At 39.6% G+C, this 18,832-nt stretch overlaps 1 protein-coding gene and 1 long non-coding RNA gene across 14 annotated transcripts in view; both read right to left on the reverse strand.

The window, feature by feature from the left end:
- LOC577455 (protein mono-ADP-ribosyltransferase PARP4) overlaps window positions 1-18,832 on the reverse strand; it is a 99,030-nt gene that overhangs the window by 33,604 nt on the left and 46,594 nt on the right. The gene's annotated exons all lie outside the window — the stretch shown is intronic.
- LOC115928077 lies at window positions 9,289-11,751 on the reverse strand. Its single transcript, XR_004065863.1, has 3 exons — window positions 11,697-11,751; window positions 10,425-10,578; window positions 9,289-9,392 (listed from the first exon to the last, which is right to left on the reverse strand). It is a non-coding gene; the product is annotated as an uncharacterized LOC115928077 (long non-coding RNA).

Below are 18,832 nucleotides of genomic sequence, written 5' to 3' on the forward strand. Positions count from 1 at the left end.
AGACATGTGTATATGGACACAAACTCAATCAAAATATGCATTCACATCTTCAACTGGTCATCCACAAAAGGTCACATTCAAAAGCAAAAACAAAACGCGGGAACTATTTAGTTATTTTATTAGCAAGGAATTTATTACAAAGGTAAACCATGGATTAATTGAGCAAGTCTAAAATCAAGCAATAAAAATTGGGCACATGCTCAAAATTATAAATAAGCATGAAGTAGAATACATATATTATATAAATGGGAGAGATCTCAATGCAAAAAATTAAATTAATAGTCACATTGAATATTAAAGAAACAATTTAAATTGCACAGACAATACAAGAAAATATTTCAGTGTATCACATCATCAGGCAAGAAAATAAAGAAATGGCAAGAAAGAGACAGAAAATTGGAAATAGGGAAAGGGAGGGAGGAAGGGGAGAGAGACAGAACAAAGTAGTGTGGTGGTGGTTTTGGTAGTAAACCTCCTTGGTAGTGGTAGTAGTAGTAGTAGTAGTAGTAGTAGTAGTAGTGGTAGTAGTAGTAGCAGCAGTAGCAGTAGTAGTAGTAGTACAGTGGAACCTCGTTATAACGATATCGGATATAACAAAATCCTCTTATAACGAGATAATTTTGCTGGTCCCAGCTCTTTATATTTCTTTGGTTTTTTACACTGATATAATGAGAAATCTGATATAACATTAGGTAATTTTCATGGTCCCAAGGACCTCGTTATAAAGAGGTTCCAATGTAGTAGTAGTAGTAGTAGTAGTAGTAGTAGCAGTAGTAGTAGTAGCAGTAGTAGCAGCAGTGGCAGCAGCAGTAGTAGTACTGTAGTACTACTAGTAGTAGTTGTAGTAATACAAGACTAGTAGTAGTAGTAGTAGTAGTAGTAGTAGTAGTAGTAGTAGTAGAAGTAGTAGTAGTAGTAGCAGTAGTAGTTTTATATTTCTAAAATATTTATAAAACTAATAATGCTTAACCTTGAAATTCTACATATAATTGGAACATACATACTCTACCCAACCATGACTAACTTGACATGAACCAATGAATAACCACTCGTGCATGAACGAAAACAGAGCTTCTCAAAAAAGGTGTAAAATTAAGATGTGGTCAAAACTTTGCCTGTATCTTTTGAATCTAGTAAAGGAAGTCATCTCATTTTTGGTCTGGGTCCTCACAAATGAAAGCAAAAGAAAGAACATACATGTGGAGATCTTCGGTTCTGAAATTAATCCCGATGTAGTCATTTTCATATTTCGATGTCTATTCTGGGATGAATAGGGACAGTGCCCAATGTTATGCAACACTACAACCTAGTGGGTCAGAATGTAATCGTTATACTTTTCCTACATTTCTCATGAATAAAAACATTAACACATGTAATTATTATAGCACTAAATGAGCAAATTAGCATTATTTACTCTTGTCACAAAGAACACTGATGTAGCCAAATATGTACACCATATAAAAGGCAATGCTGTAAAATATTCCAATAACAGGAATAACAATAACAAAAGTTCAACTAGATGCAAACGTGCAATCCATATATATGCAAGATTAGATAGTAAAATGACATCTAAGTGTCTTTGTAATATCTGTGCTTGTGGAATCAAGTTGATGCTCTTCAAAAACACTTCGAAAAGGGATTGTGCTCAAACTGACATCATTATCAAGTACTATAAATACCCTTTGTCTAATAATATGTAGTTCACTCTAATAAACTTGAATTGAACTTGAAGTTTGACTGCATAACTACACTTCACTGTACAGTGTGCAACCAATCATTTCTAATGTCCAAACCTTCATCATGCACTGAAAGCAGTATTCATCATTACATCATTAATTAGATACATGTCATCTTCATTTGATCCTGAATTAAATTTAAAGGTAATACAAAGTTTTGGTATGGGGTCATGAATTTTGTTCAAATGTACATATTGGAAGCATATATACGATCCAACAAAACACAATGATCGTTGTCGCTGTTGTAATCGAGTCTAAAGTGATGAAATTGTAGATAATAAACTCTTTATGTTGTATAGCGCCCTCTCCGGATTGATATTACTTTAGCTTTAAAGCAATGTTTCTTGACTATTCTTTTGGAAACCTAATATCAGAACTGCATATTCCGAGATTTTCATGGTCGCAGCTACCGTTATATGACCGTAGGCGCTATTTGAAATTTATCGGGAGCACCGATAAATTTCATATTAGAATATCTCGAAATCCAAAGCGTTTTAGAGCCCAATTTATTCAGAGGCGGTTTTTCGTACACAAGGTTTTACAATGATAATGAAAATTTAAACGTTATTCTCCGACCCTAGTGAAATATTCCCAAAACTTTGTATTACCTTTAATATTCATTTAACTTGCATACATCCAGGTTACAAAATGTCCACTATATAACCATTTAGCACTTTCTTTAATACATACACTAAGTCAATGGCAGGGAAAACCGAAATAAACTAACTTCATTCAGGCTCATTAATCATCATTACACCAATGTTTCAACTGACCTCTTTGCCCACCATATTAGACTTTCATCAATTCAGCTCTATCACAAATTAGAGCAAGTTACAGGTTGCGCATGTGCAGATAAAGGACCAGGCTTGACACTGAAACAAAACGAGGATGAGTCCTTGTGCAAGCTCTTTCATGAATATTCATTTAGAAGCCACATACCTACTGGAATATACAGGTGAAGGTACATGTATTGTGCCAAAAAAGGCAACAAAAGATGTTAATCAGACCATATGATCTGACCCAACTAATATTATTAGTTTAGGAAGCTCCTCTCTCTGTCATCAAAGTTTTTCTTTGCTTTATTCCTTTCGTTCATCACCTTATTTCTTACCGCCTGCCATTCCATGGTGATTTGATGTCTTTGCAGGAAAGTGGTGCAGGCCTTCCTCCCTGGGTATGAAATAAGAACAATACATTCTAAATCCTTTGTCATCATCGATACTATCTTAGGTTATTAAATAGGAACTAGTCGACTGGTATGCCTCTGCCCTCTCACCCACTGCATTATATTGAACAAATTTGCATATTTGCACTATCAACTCATATGAAATTTCAATACTTATTATTAATTTGACTAAGCTATCTTTCAGAGTACATGAAAAGCCAATTAATGTCAATTAAGTGCACTTTCTCCATAAATGCTGGAAACTGAAGAAAAAAAGTAGAACTCCTGGAAAAAAAGTTGCATATGTGCATAATCAAATAGGAATAACAATAAATTTGACTATGCATTTTTGTAAAACAAATAATCCATGTATACACACATGCCACACATTGATATATGGCCGAGGTCCGAGATGGGGGTGGGGAAATCAAATGAGTCCTGAGTTACTTGTCATGTCCTACATGACCGTCTCACCAAGTTTAATGACATCAATCAAGTCATACTCAAATTATCGCGTAAACGAAGAACATCTGATGGATGGGGGAATAACCCCCTCCCCCCCCCCCCCCAGCTATTGCAGTGTCACTCAAAATCAAATTTATTAATTGCCAAGTCCTACTCAAAGTTTGATGATATTCCATCAAGTCATACTTGAGTTATCACGTAATTGTTCAAAACTGAAGGAGTAGTTCGCGACGCAAGATCCCCCCCCCCTTTGTTTGTCATAATATGCCATTACCATGGCAATGCACTTTCTGCCACTGTCATCAACTTCTGCCAACACGCTGATTCCTATATACTTCGTTTGGCAGGGGTATAATAATGACTAGACCTTGAAACTAGTAAATGGAAGCTACCAAAACTGAAAGCTGGGGATCCCTGGAACTTAGTTTCTTGGAACACAATATTCTGATTTTTATATAAATTATATGCACACTTCTAATACATGCTATACCAGTTTCCTGCCCTTTAAAATGACAACAAAATTACAACTTTTCTCAACCCTTTGCCTAAAGATGCACTTAAACATAAACACAAAGAAGCTTACCTGGTAATGGTTCCCCTTGTTTGATTGCTGCAGAGAAATACTGCTTGCACTGCTTGCTTCCCTGCTTTGACCAGCGGTTGTACCTTCGGGCTGTAATGACATAACATATAAGCCTTATATACTTCTACGCTTCAGACATGTTTCACAGTTTGTCACATGTTGTGCCTACATCTATGAAAGATGTTTGAAAAGAAGAAAAATACTTTAAAACGCACAACACTCCGGTTGCAGCTTGCATGACTACCCTCCCCTGAATTTGCTTTATCTCATGAAACATAACCACAGCATCGGGACACCTACATGTACCAATTTATTTATGGGCAAAAGATACTGTAATTTAAACAGGGTGATTAATGTTTTGCAAACCTCAAATCCCCATCTCATATGATGTGGCAAAAATAAAATAAAAAATACTCAAAAAGAGCCCAGTAGACTAGATGCTCACCTGAATTTCGCAACCTCCCCATAGTGCCCCAAGGGGGAAAAAAAAGTTTGTAAATTTGCTCAGGGGCCTATAGTGTGTCTGCTCATCAACACCCCAAGGCAAACATTTGTGCCAAATTTCACTAGAATTGTTCAAAAACTGAGGAAGTAGTTCACGACACAAGATTCGACCGACCGCGCGACCGCCCAACCGACTGCACGCTGATTCCAGTATACCCCCTTCAAACAAAACGGATGGCAAAATCTCACTTGAGCATTCTGCTCACATGGGCTAAAAAATATGGAATAAATCAATCAACAAGCTGTATGCATGCGCACAGGTAGTTAGAGCCCATGTGTCCCTCCAACTTTTAAATGTCTAGGCCAAATACACCTTTACCATTACTCTCGCAGTTGCTAGATTCAAATTGTATCCATATCACACAATCTTTCAGTATTTACAATGGTTGCTGGGAAAACTTCTCATTATGGTCAGCTATAAACTTTTCCCATACAGTGTTGCGTTCCTGAGCAGATCCAATTAGTTTTACACCAATATTTGTCATATAAATGCATGAATCTACTACTTTTTTTTTTCTTCATGAATCTCCATTGTATCATATGCTGAAACCTTTATGAACTGATTCATTCTACAAGAACCAAGTTTTGAACTCATGCCTATGATTCTCAACAATACAATACAACTATGAATTCAGCACATGTGATAGTTGAACTGCAGAGTTAATGGGAACAACTCCCTGTTTAATATCAAAGCAACAATGTGCAAAAAAAAAAACACTTCGCTTTCATATTACCTGAAGACCTATCCCCAGAGGTCAATGTTGCAGTAGAGCAGCCATCCTTTGAGGTCGCTGGTGTAGTTGAGCTGCCATCCTCAGAGGTCACTGTTAGAGTTGAGTTGCCATGCTCAGAGTTCACCCGTGCTGTAGAGCAGCCATCCTTTGAGGTGCTGGTGTAGTTGAGCTGCCATCCTCAGAGGTCACCGTTAGAGTTGAGTCGTCATGTTTAGAGTTCACCCGTGCTGTAGAGCAGCCATCCTTTGAGGTCGCTGGTGCACTTGAGCAGCCATCGTCATCAGACGCTTCAGATTCTTTGCGTGCCCTCATTCCTATGGGAAGGGAAAGACATATAAAATGCGAACATCAATAATTTGCATACACGATATAACAACAGTCAATATAAGAGAGAGAGAGCATAAACAAATTAACAAATTTGTAATAGTGCAATCAAACAAATACAAAATAAATATATACCAAACACAAAGAGTTTATGAAATAAATAAATAGTAAATATCACTTGATGAACATTTTTGTTTTCTGCGTTAGGTTTGCTTCAGATTTGGGAATATGAAATGGTGCAAGTTTTTTCCATCAATATTTTGCAATTGTTTTCATATAAATGTACAATTGGGTGTATCATTTACTGGTTGTTTTGTTGCTCGATGTTATTATCCTATATGCTATCCCAATTCAAAATTATATCAGCTCTTATTTCTATTACTACTGCCTCGCTGTTATAAATCTGAACTCGAGATAATCATAAATTTGCTGTACATATAATATGGTACATTGAACCAATGCAAAATTTGTATAAATGTTTACCTACCTCCTATATCTATATGATGGAGATGACTCCCTACTCGGGTGATTTCTTGGATGGCAAGTGGGGTCTGGTAGATTGTTTGATTGATTGTAGAGGAGTGTCCCATATGCCGGTAAAATAGTTCCAAGTCAGCATCAGGCAAGTCGAGGGATGCGTAAATTGTAGACACTCTGTGCCTGTTCTTGGTGGCATTCACCGTAACGTTGGACGAAAGGCTGATGTTGTCTGAGACATTCTTTAGAGCATGCCACCCTCCAACATGGTCATGAGACATTTGAGTACAAGCGAATATGTACTTATTATCAGGTCTTATTCCTGCTGTATGCCGGATTTCCTGATCACATAGAAGTTGCACAGGTTTCACAGTGTCTCTTGGGAACAGGACTGGAACCAAGCGATTAGTGCCCTTCCCAGTCTGGTAGCATATCTTGAGCTGAGATAAAAGTTCCTGATGGGCTGGATTTTTAACTTCATGAATCTTGTCTTTCTGCATCCATACACCCTCTTCTGCATCTCTCCATTCTTCGGTTGTAAGCCTGCTGGGTTCTCCACCACGCCTTGCATTCCACAATGTCAATCGCGAGCAAGTCAGATCTCGTAACTCTACAAATGTGTGAGAATCCCAAACCAGGAACTCATCAGAGATGATTTCTGTGACTTTCTTTTGAGTGTATGTCTTCAATGCTTCAATGTCAGCCTCAAGCGGGAGCTCTGCAGGCTTCCTCAAACGCACTTGGCGATTCTTTTGGATTTCGTAGTGTGCATCCCCAAAAATCAAATTCTGGTTCAAGTCAAGAATCTCTACGAACTTGTCAATCTCAGATGCATCTTCATCTAGCCTGGATACAAGAAAACTAGCTTTAGTGATTTTGCTAGCTTTTTTCAGCACAAAGTACAAGCAGAGTTTCAGTCCTGGCTTTAGTTTGCCTTCAGTTTCATCATAAGTGAGCGTCTGGATTGCCTCTGTCAAAGATTCGAAGTGCTCTCTACTGAACATGTCTCCAGCATGTCCCATTGTGAAATCTGCAGTCCCATGAACCTCGTGTTTCTTCTTAAACTCAGTGTATAAGGTGGCAAGTCTTCTCATATCAGCCATAACTGATTTTCTTACTTCAAGTTTCTTGTCTTTTTTGGATCTGTGTTTAGTCCACAGTCGATGTCCAACATTAACTATCACTTTGTCCGTTCTACACGTATTCCCAACGTCATCATTCTGGAATCTACTAAGTATGTCAGTGACAAAGTCTGGGTGTTTTTGATACACTGGATCTTTCCCTTCCATGAGGTTTACTGGTACTCCTTCAGATGGAGTGCATATATCACCTTGGCAAACTTTCCTGTGATGCCAGAAGAAATGTGAGCTGTAAAAGCCCTTGCAGTTACTGCACATTTTAAGGTTGTCATCATTCCCTGATTTTGGTAACTTTTCTCTTTCATAAATGGGGTTGTCATCTTTCATACGTTCTCTATTTACTTGGTATATGCCTTCCTTCCTGAACTTTGAGAACACCTTGTCTCTCTCCCGCTTTGGCAGCTGCATGGCAGATTTCACCTGCTCCTTATCCTTATGTACCAAACAAATGTGTCTCGAGAGCTTTTCACCACAAGCTTTGTTGCAGAAAGGGCATGGCCTTGATGGCTTCTTGTACCTTGTTTTCTTGTCCTCGTGTTTGTGTGTCGTTTCCATATTATCATTGGTTTTCTGATGTGGCAATTCTGGCCCTGAAAATGATCCTGGAAGGCACTGTTTATAAATCTTTGTAGGTTTTTCATCTGGTGTAGATATAACAGAAGATGGTCTCTTGCGCACTTGAACATTTCTTGGATGAATCTCAAGAGTTGCCTCATCATCACTGCTGTATTCCTCGTTGCTACCCTCCTCTGGTCGATATGTTGGATCAAGGTCAGATTCATCACTGTCAAAATGATTTTGGAGTTCACTTGATGATTTAGATAGGTTAGGGTAGATGAACCTTCTTGGGCGTGTGTACTGCTCTTCCTCATCTGAGGAACAACTTGATGGAGATACACAGTTTTGTGGATGCTCAGATTGTTCTAATCCTTTGAACTCTCCTTCAACTGGTTGGTGTCCTTGTGTCTCTCCTTGTTGGAGTCCTGGAGTCCCTCTTTCTTGTTGGTGGACCTGTGTCTCTCCTTCTTGTTGGTGGAAATGTATGTCTCCTCCTTGTTGGTGTCCTATAGTCCCTCTTTCTTGTTCGTGTCCTTGTGTCTGTCCTTCTTGCTGATTAATCTGCATCTCTCCTTCTTGTTGGTGTCCTAGAGTCCCTCTTTCTTGTTGTGTCTCCCTGTGCTGGTGGATTTGTGTTCCTCTTTCTTGTTGATGCCCTAGAGTCCCTATCTCTTGTTGGTTGACTTGTGTCTCTCTTTCATGTTGGTGGCCCTCTGTCTCTCCTTCTTGCTGGTGGACATGTGTATCTCCTCCTTGTTGGTGGACATGTGTCTCTCCTTGTTGGTGGACATGTGTATCTCCTCCTTGTTGGTGTCCTAGAGTCTCTCTTTCTTGTTGATGGACTTGTGTCTCCCCTTGTTGGTGGATTTGTGTTCCTCTTTCTTGTTGGTGGTCCTCTGTCACTCCTTTTTGGTGGACTTGTGTCTCTCCTTGTTGATGGATTTGTGTTCCTCTTTCTTGTTGGTGGTCCTCTGTCACTCCTTTTTGGTGGACATGTGTATCTCCTCCTTGTTGGTGTCCTAGAGTCTCTCCTTCTTGTTGGTGGACCTGTGTCTTTCCTCGTTGGTATATATGTATGTCTTCTCCTTGTTGGTGTCCTAGAGTCCTTCTTTCTTGTTCATGTCCTTGTGTCTGTCCTTCTTGCTGGTGGCCCTCTGTCTCTCCTTCTTGTTGGTGGACCTCCATCTCTCCTTCTTGTTGGTGTCCTAGAATCTCTCTTTCATGTAGGTGGCCCTCTGTCTCTCCTTCTTGTTGGTGGACCTCCATCTCTCCTTCTTGTTGGTGTCCTAGAGTCTCTCTTTCATGTAGGTGGCCCTCTGTCTCTCCTTCTTGTTGGTGGACCTCCATCTCTCCTTCTTGTTGGTGTCCTAGAGTCTCTCTTTCATGTAGGTGGCCCTCTGTCTCTCCTTCTTGTTGGTGGACATGTGTATCTCCTCCTTGTTGGTGGATTTGTGTTCCTCGTTCTTGTTGGTGGTCCTCTGTCTCTCCTTGTTGGTGGACCTGTGTCTCTCCTTGTTGGTGGACATGTATGTCTTCTCCTTGTTGGTGCCCTAGAGTCCCTCTTTCTTGTTCATGTCCTTGTGTCTGTCCTTCTTGCTGGTGAACCTGCATCTCTCCTTCTTGTTGTTGTCCTAGAGTCCCTCTTTCCTGTTGGTGGACTTGTGTCTCTCCTTCTTCTTCTTCCCTTTGAACTTGTCCTCTGAAATGCTGAGGGGAAAAATAATTAGAAATTAGATGAATAAAGCCAAATAATGAGTAGAAACTTGTCCAAAATGTAATCAGTTTAGCTATATCACATGGGGCAATTTTTAGTATTATGGGTAATGTACAGAGGTAAAGAATTGAATCTCACATACATGACTTGTATTGCTTTGTCTATCATGGGTTACAAGCAAAAACATGAAAAGGTAAAATTTGACTTTTATCACATCTGATAATAATCTTGTAATTTCCATCATACTCTAAATTTATCAAAATTAATTTTACCTTTTTCTTCCACGGCAGTTCTCGAACTCCATAATTGTACAGAACTTCGGTCCCTTTAGATATGTTCTTTGTAGCAATTATCCACATGTGTGGATGTGACTTCATATCTAGTATCTTCATTCGGGCGTTCTCCTCCCTCCCTTGTCCATGATTCACGAGGCGGCCGAGTCTATCCCCAAAAGCACACTCATCAGTTGCATCAAGACTGTATTCCAAAGAAAAGTGTACAATATTGTATGTCATTCAACTAGATGGATGTTCGACTGCGCGCAGTCGAAAATGATGCCTCCACTATTGCGCGATTTACATATTAAGCCCAATTACATAACGTGATCACAAGCTCTTATTGCATATATAATGAGCCCTGTGACCTTTGACCTCATAACCCAAAAATCGAATTAGTTCATCATTGGCCCCTTAAGGTACATACATGGGCCAAGTTTGGTGAGAATCCGTCAATCGGTTCTTGAGAGAACACGACCACAAGCTATTTATTGCCCTATGACCTTTGACCGCATGACCCCCAAAAGTAATATGTAGATTTAACATCTTATGTACAAATTTAACACTTTGTACACAAAGTCTGAGTGACCTTTGACCACACTAAAATGTATAGGCCTCCCTAGCTAATGCATCTACCATTCAAATTTGGTAATGATAGGACGAACCATCCAAAAGTAATAGGTAGTACACATACGGATGGACAGTGCCCGTTTCATAATCTCCTAATAGGAATAAAACGTGCAAACTTACCAGTAGCTTTGTCCTTGATGCTTAAAAAAAAAACGAAAACCAGATGATTCCTCCTCCTCACGTTGGTTGCCTTCTTGGGCAGATATAAGTTGGCCTGGGTACTCCAACAAAAACTCCCCTTTTGAGATGTCTCTTTGTGCCACTATCCCTCTTCCTGTAAGAAAAATTACAGTAAGACATCATTACACCAACATTATGGTACCTCTAAACAACGATAGTTGATTGTTGACGTCACAGCTGAAAGTCATCTTCAACAAAATATTGATTTGCAATTTATTTCGTGCAATTTACTTTCAGGCGCACATCTAGACATTGTCCCTATATACTCTATATGTAGTAAATAAGGATGTCCAGCTCAACTCAATTTGTTTTGTTTCTCACTGTTTTCATTTTGGACACCCTCCAAGAGTTGGGTTTGCAGGTTCTGTACATTGTAGAGTTTGAGGAAGTAAGGATTACAAAAAGTATCCAGGAAGTGTGTCTGATTTTCTTATGCCAGATTCACTATTCTATTTCTTTTATGTTGAGATGGAAATGGCAGGAATTTATATGTTTCCAAAAATCACAGTGCCAATTTGATCAGTACAATTAATTTTGTCAGAATATCTTGACAATGTGTACTCGGACAGACGGTGTGAGTTGCCATTGACACCAATATATGTTATTCGATCATACCGGTGTTTACACAATGCCATGTTCCAAACAGTAAAAAAATGATGTATGTAAATATGCCTGGTCAATCTTCGGGATAAAATTGGCGGCGCACAACATGCCATCGAACAGCGCCTTCTAGAACACCAGGTATACATGTACATCCCTTTATGTTATCGTGGTAAGAAGAAATATGGACGGACAGACGGATAACCTAAAAACAGAATGCCTCCGGCACCACTTCATGTCGGAGGCATAAAACAAAAGAACTTGAGTTGAAATGAATGTGCAAAATATGCAAATTATGTTGTTAAGTTATGTTTCTGCTGTGACATCAATCAAATATTGTTGGACAGTGTGATATATTGGAGGCAAGACAAATGATACACGTCCGACACGGATAAGTTCCAGACTAGGAGTGATCTTTATTAGAGGGTTTCACAGTGGCCCTGTAGGCTCATTACATAACTTTGTCTGGCATAAACATATACCAGTAGGTGGCGCTATTACATAGATTGATATGGATTTACGTTGATCAAGATACATCACAGACAGTATACGACCTAAACTTGTAGCAGCCCCATGAAACTTAATTATGAATTAAAAAATGATGTTGCTTACCTTTGTTCTCAAACAGCTTGACAATGAAGTGAGGAGGGTCCTTTTCTTTCTCTGTATTGTGCTGCTACCTCAAGGGGGTTGGGTTTTCCAACACCACAATGTCTTCTTCTGGTCAGCATGTCTAAAAGGGTTAGAGAAAAATAGAAAATGAAGACAAGGCCTATATAAACCAAGAATTATAACAGCATTTAATAGGAAAAACTACAGATGGTATTCATCAAATTTAGTAGGGTTACACTGCTATGGAAGAAGGGATTACATTCCAGTAAGGGAAGTATCAAGTTCCAAAAAGGGGTCCATTATCTATTTTAGTGTATGTCACCATCACCACAAGTGGCCTAATTGGGAATGATGAAATTGGGGGATTGACAATAACTATTTGGCCGCTAGAGGGCGTTAAATTAAATGAATTAAATGCTTGTTTCTGATTGGTTGACGTGCGCTGTTGGCTCAGCGGGTCCAGCTTCAGGTTGTGCTACCTACTTCCGGTCTTTTACGCCGAAATCCTACAGAATTCAATTTTTGCCGGCTAATTTGATCATTTCATCCGCAACGGAACCCCATACTCACAAAAACACTTATTTAAACTGATTTAAATCAATGTTTAAATCACTTTTCGATAGCGTTTTAGAACCGTTCGTTATAATGACGCATCATGATTTTGGCTGATTTCAATAGGAAAGCTATTCACTCGTGCCTGTCCTGGAAGTAGGCAGCACAACCAAAGTAATATAGCGCCGCTATCGGAGAATATCTTACAGCTCTTGTCGATCTCTCGAATTGGTCTTGGATACAAAATTTTGAATACCCAGTGAAACTTACCAGTGACTCTTTCCTTGATCTTGATGCTTGAAAAAAAAAGCCCTAGCCCTGCAACCGCGACTCCTCACATCGCTCGTCTTCTTGGGCAAGTAGTTGCTGCAGGAAAATAAAAACATGTACATATTTTTCATATTGTGTCAGAAAAATTGTGTTAAAAAAGACTGTTTGACCCTACAATGTAGATACACGCACCCGCTATCTCTTGCGATAGCGGTGCACCTACAAAGCTTCCTCTAGAACTTAATTTCCCTGTCTTATTTTTGTTTCTCAATGGAATTGTCATAGATCCAGTCTTGCATGGTCTACAATCCAATGAAAAAATCAGGAAAATTATTTTGACAACCCAAAAAGCATGCAAAGTTTCTGCAGATACTGCATGTTCATCTTTGGGTGTTTCGCGAGCAGTTCAACGCAGAACCCTATGCCAACAACACAAATAAACAGAAATTTGTTTTGTTATAGAGGTCTAGGGTAAATCGTTGTAATCAGCATTTTTTGACATATGGTTCTATATTCGCTGTCGAAGTTGGAATGCGCAGTGCGTGGCCACGCACGCGCACAGTACACATTCGCATATAATCCAACAGCACTTGATTGCCCTGCGTTAAGCATTTGTTTGAGCGGTTGCTATCGAAATGTACAAGCCGGGACCGGGGTCGTTACATAGGCTTCGACAGTGAATAGGAATTAAGCTTCATGCTTTGTACATGTAGGTGCAAGCAATAGCGGGTGCGTGTATCTAGGTTGACCCACAACAATGCAAAACAAAAAAGTTTGACCTTGCAATGATTCCAATGTCAAAATTACCGCTAAGACCAGAAAGATGCACAAGATATTATATTAAATATCGAAGCAAGACTGATCATATCAATCATCCACTTTGACTATTCTATTTTGACACACAGTGACAATTAATAATTTTGACATGGATTTTTACATTTCATTCAAATTGGCAACAATTTTTTTTTTTACCGCGCCTGGCATATTGGCATTCAAAATCCATGAATGTCACCCATTACTATATGATACAAAATCCCCCAAAATGAACAAATGATAATTTATATGGGTTTGAACTCAATTATTACCTTTATGTAATACCTAATTTCAAATTCTTTGACGTCAATTGAAAGTTTTCCACCTCCAAAATACATGATTCGATTGATAAATCCCAATGTACTCGCATATATTGGTGACACGGGTATGTGCCGCTACAAAGACCCCCTTTTTCAGAGCCAATTTTTTAATGAGGGCCGCTCGGCCAGGCCGGGCCGGTTGCCGCTCTCAAGGGTTACAAAATTATTTCCCCCCTTCTCTCTTGCCGCTATGCGGCAAACTCCCAGTTCCCAAACCATATGGCATCCGAACAGTGCGGGCCGGATTTTTGCCCAGAACAGCCAATGCATGAGCGCTGTACATAGCCGCTGAGCGGCGCTCATAGACACATACATGTACACACGCAACAAGCGCGGTCAATTCATGACATGATGGTCGAATTCTGACCCAGACAAGAGTTCCATATTTATACCCCCTACTAAAACATGAGAAAAGAACTTGATAATAATTTATTTGATTTTTTTGGATGTTGAACTTGAAGAATAACACAATGTGTTATGTAATATTTAATGTTGTATCCATTAATGTTAAAGCTATTTCGTCCAGTATTTCTGTCCTAGCGTTAGGGTTAGGGCAACGCGGACTCAGGTGGACTTCCAGTAATTTAAAATTCTATCATAGTCTAGACATAGGTCTAGTCTAACTAAGTAGATTCTATCAGTCGTCAATTTTTTTCAGCGGGGGGGGGGGGGGGGGGGGGGGGGGGGGGGGTGGGAGATCTAGATCTAGGAGTAGGCCTACTAGGACTAGACTCTATATGGAACTCTTGCCATGACCCGTTCTCAAGACCCTATTTTTCACTCAACTTGTTGCCCCCTAGGCTATAGCAAGGCTAAGCCCTATCCTTTACTCAGGGGAGGGCCAATTAGCCCTAGACTCTACTAAACTAGCTGAGTAGACCCTACTAGCTTAATTTGAGCTGACTGCGGCCAGGGGCGTCGCCAAAGGGGGGGGGGGGTGGGTGTGGGGGGTGCGAAATTGCGCTGCCGTCGGGAAAACAAAGAAAAGGGGGAGGGGAAAAAAGAGAGGGAAAGGGAAAGAAAAGAAAGAAAGAAAAGGAAAAGAAAGGAAAGAAAGGAAAAGAAAGGAAAAAAGGAGAGGAAAGGAAAGAGAAGAGAAAAAAGAAAAAGAGGGAAGAGAGGAAAGAAAAGAAAAGAGAAAAGAAAGAAAAGGAGAAAAGGAAGAAAAAAAGAGAAAAAGGAAACAAGGGGAGGTAAGAGCCTGAGAGAGGGGGAGGGGGGGTTGTTGGGTGGAGTCGTCTCGTCGAGGGAGCAAGAAAGACACGCATAAATAAATTGCTGTGTCGGGTCAGCCGTGTCGGTATTCTTGCTCGATCCTCGGGTACTATATAAATGCAGGAATTTGAAGTCGGCGAGATGTATAATGTCGGTTGGCCGACAATTTTTTTCCCCCTACTAACTGTGACGACATCGAGAGAGACTACAACTATAATACTTGTACTTTCTAGAAGTTTGACTTTCCTATAATATCAGCTAAAGAAATCAGAGGTTTAAAAGTTTCGGGTAAACTAAATTCAAACAAGGATTAGAGTCAAGAACGGTACAACGAATCGTCCTTTTTCTCTAAAATGTTAATGAAACGTCAAAGCTTTCGCGCTTCGCGCGGAACATTATTTAGATAAGAATTAAGAGTCGAGAACGGTACGACGAATCGTCTACTTTCTCTATATTGTGATGAAACGCCAAAAAGAAAACGTCAAAACTTCCGCAAGCGCGGGCGGGGGAAAAACTGAATTCAGACAAGGATTAGGAGTCAAGAACGGTACAACGAATCGTCCTTTTTTTCTAATATGTTAATGAAACGCTAAAGCTTTCGCGCTACGCGCGGGAGGGGGAAACTTCATTCAGACAAGGATTAAGAGTCGAGAACGTTACGACGAATCGTCTTCTATCTCTAATAGTTTAATAAAACGTCAAAGCTTCCGCGCTTTGCGCGATTGGGGGAAACTGAATTCAGACAATTAAGGATTAAGAGTCAAGAATACTACACTGAATCGTCTGCTTTCTATAATAATTTAATGAAACGTGAAATTTTCCACGCTTTGCGTGGAAGGGTGGAATCTTCATTCAGACAAGGATTAAGAGTCGAGAACGTTACGACGAATCGTCTTCTATCTCTAATAGTTTAATAAAACGTCAAAACTTCCGCGCGGGAGGGGGTAAACTGAATTCAGACAAAGATTAGGAGTCAAGAACGGTACAACGAATCGTCCTTTTTTTCTAATATGTTAATGAAACGTCTAAGCTTCCGCGCTTCGCGGGAGGGGGGAAACTTCATTCAGACAAGGATTAAGAGTCGAGAACAGTAGAACAGATCGTCTGCTTTTTCTAATAATTTAAGGAAACGTCAAAGCTTCCGCGTTTCGCGCGATTGGGGGAAACTGAATTCAGACAATTAAGGATTAAGAGTCAAGAATACTACACTGAATCGTCTGCTTTCTATAATAATTTAATGAAACATGAAATTTTCCGCGCTTCGCGTGGAAGGGTGGAATCTTCATTCAGATAAGGATTAAGAGACGAGAACAGTACCAAGAATCGCTTTCTCTCATAATTTAATGAAACGTCAGAGCTTCCGCGCTTCGCGCGATTGGGGGAAACTGAATTCATACAAGGGTTTAGAGTCGAGAGCAGTACAACGAATCGTCTTCTTTCTCTCATAATTTAATAAAACGTCAAAGCTTCCACGCTTCGCGCGATTGGGGGAAACCGATTTCAGACAATTAAGGATTAAGATTCGAGAATACTACACAGAAGCGTCTGCTTTCTATAATAATTCAATGAAACGTCAAAGCTTCCGCGCTTCGCGCGGAAGGGTGGAATCTATAAAGTCAGATAAGGATTAAGAGTCGAGAACACTACAACTAATCGTCTGCTTCTCTCATAATTCAATGAAACGTCAAAGCTTCGCGCGGGAGGGCCCTTTGCGCGCTCTTTAAGTGATTCGCTTCTCACTACCCCCTCCCCCTAAAATAGGATCCAAACTAGATCTACGCGCCTGCATTTAAATATATAGACCCCTAGTCTAGATCTAGCTATGATACTGACTAAGTTAACGAAATAATTCTTATATTTATGTCAAGGAAAATGACAATTTGCGCATACGCAAGTAGATCTAGATCTACTATAGAGTCTAGATCTAGATTCTAGATAGACTAGATCTAGATCTAGATCTAGATCTAGTTCATAGAAAAAATAATTTAGCCTTCGGCCCCGGGTTGATACTAGTATTGATAGGGTTAAATTTGTAGACACAGGGACATTATTACATTTTGTCGGTAATTGGTGGCTAGTTTTGTCGGTAATCGGTGGTCTCTAACTTACACCCCCCCCCCCCCCACTGAAAAAGGTCTAGAATCTAGCGACGCCCCTGACTGCGGCACACCCCCAACAACAAATAATTTGAGTAGACTCTACCCACCCCCGCCCCGGATAGATCTAGGCGGTACTACTACTAGCCTAGATCTAGTAGTAGATCTAACTTAGATCTAGACCTAGGTCTAGATGATACTTGATAGATCTATCTAGACTAGTAGTACTAGTAGGGTCTAGTATAGTAGAGTCTAGATCAGCTAGATCTAGATATAGAATAGAGTCTAGACCCCTACTAGATCTAGATTTTACTAGTACTAGCCTAGATCTAGACTCTTCTACTTCTAAGTTCTAGATTCTAACTGTTAGACCTCTAAATTGGAGAATTTTTTTTTGCCAAGCCAAGGCCCAAGACGTACTAGAGGTCTAGATCTAGTATGAGAATCACACAGGGTCGACTCTCTATGCTTTGCTGGAGTGGATCTAGTGAGACTAGTCTAGACTTTTCTACTCTAAAGTCAATTGGCTACCACTCTCATGTCATGAGTGTCTCAGCCCCATATATGCAGGACCAGTAGTACGGTAATAGAAGTAGTCTATGAATATGATTAACAGAAAAGAATAAAATATCCACATATAGACCCTAGGCTATAGGCCTAGGCCTACCTGAAGTTCAGACAACCGTCTCGACTTGCATGCTGCTATAGCCTGCATACCGTACCGTACCGGCGCGGGAAGCTTGGGCGGCAACGCCTGGGCTACATTCGTGGAGGTCCTAGTAACATCTTGATCTGCTGTGTAGCGGTGTAGTTAGGAGACACCTTTTGCTATATATTACGGTGCAAGGGAGACAATTTTATCGGCAAATATATGTATATATTACTGCGCATGTGCGAAGATCGCGATATCGCATTGGAATAAACTACCTTAAAAAAGAGGGTGCTTTTCACACCATAACGGATATATATTTTTCTTTAAAAAAATAATGAGCAAGATGCACATTATTACGTTGTTAGAATCACATCTGATCTTAGAAATGAATATCCCACACATATACGATTGAGAAAGCGAGATATATCCCATAAACTTTGTGTCTCTCAAATGCACTGTTATATCAACGCCGAGTATACACCCCCATATTTGAAAGGGTTTCTATTTTAAGTTGATGTACCCTTGTATCAAATGGACGGTGCGAACATTGAGCTACAATGTTAACATGAATATTCATGAAGCATTTTGGACACCGTTCCTTGTAAAACTGCATGTATGGGGTGTTGAAACGTAAAGGAGACACGAAAATGTCTCCCTAATCTGGGTGTCTCCTATAAGTAGGTATAATAACACCGGAATGTCTCCCAAATGTCAGATCTTTATATATATATATATATATATATATATATATATATTGTAGAGCTATATTTGAACAGATGATTGTATTGTAGCACGTATGTAAGCATCCCATCATCCCATCTGTCTATTTGAATCCCTCTATCATTAAACTCCATTTCATTCTTTCCATCCCATTCCATCATGTACCACTACCATTCCCATTTTATTTTTTTTTTTTATTTATTTATTTCGGTTTAAAAAGACATATAAATATACATGATTCAAAGGTCCAAGGACCAAAACTGTTCATGTTTACAAATTATACAATACGGTCATAAATAAAGTAAATATACAATAGTGAGCCAAACGAAAGGTATGACAAGTACAATACGAAATAAAGATGACAAAAATAATTCAATTCCATCAATACAATACCAAAATAAACTAAGAGAAAGTAGGGTCAGGATCATCAAATTACTAAACTGATATATGGTAATGGTAGCAGATAAACAGACAAAAATAATGTTGAGCAACCAAACA

This window comes from Strongylocentrotus purpuratus, unplaced genomic scaffold (genome assembly GCF_000002235.5).
Source record: "Strongylocentrotus purpuratus isolate Spur 01 unplaced genomic scaffold, Spur_5.0 spur5_scaffold_21, whole genome shotgun sequence".
Lineage (NCBI taxonomy): Eukaryota > Metazoa > Echinodermata > Echinoidea > Camarodonta > Strongylocentrotidae > Strongylocentrotus > Strongylocentrotus purpuratus.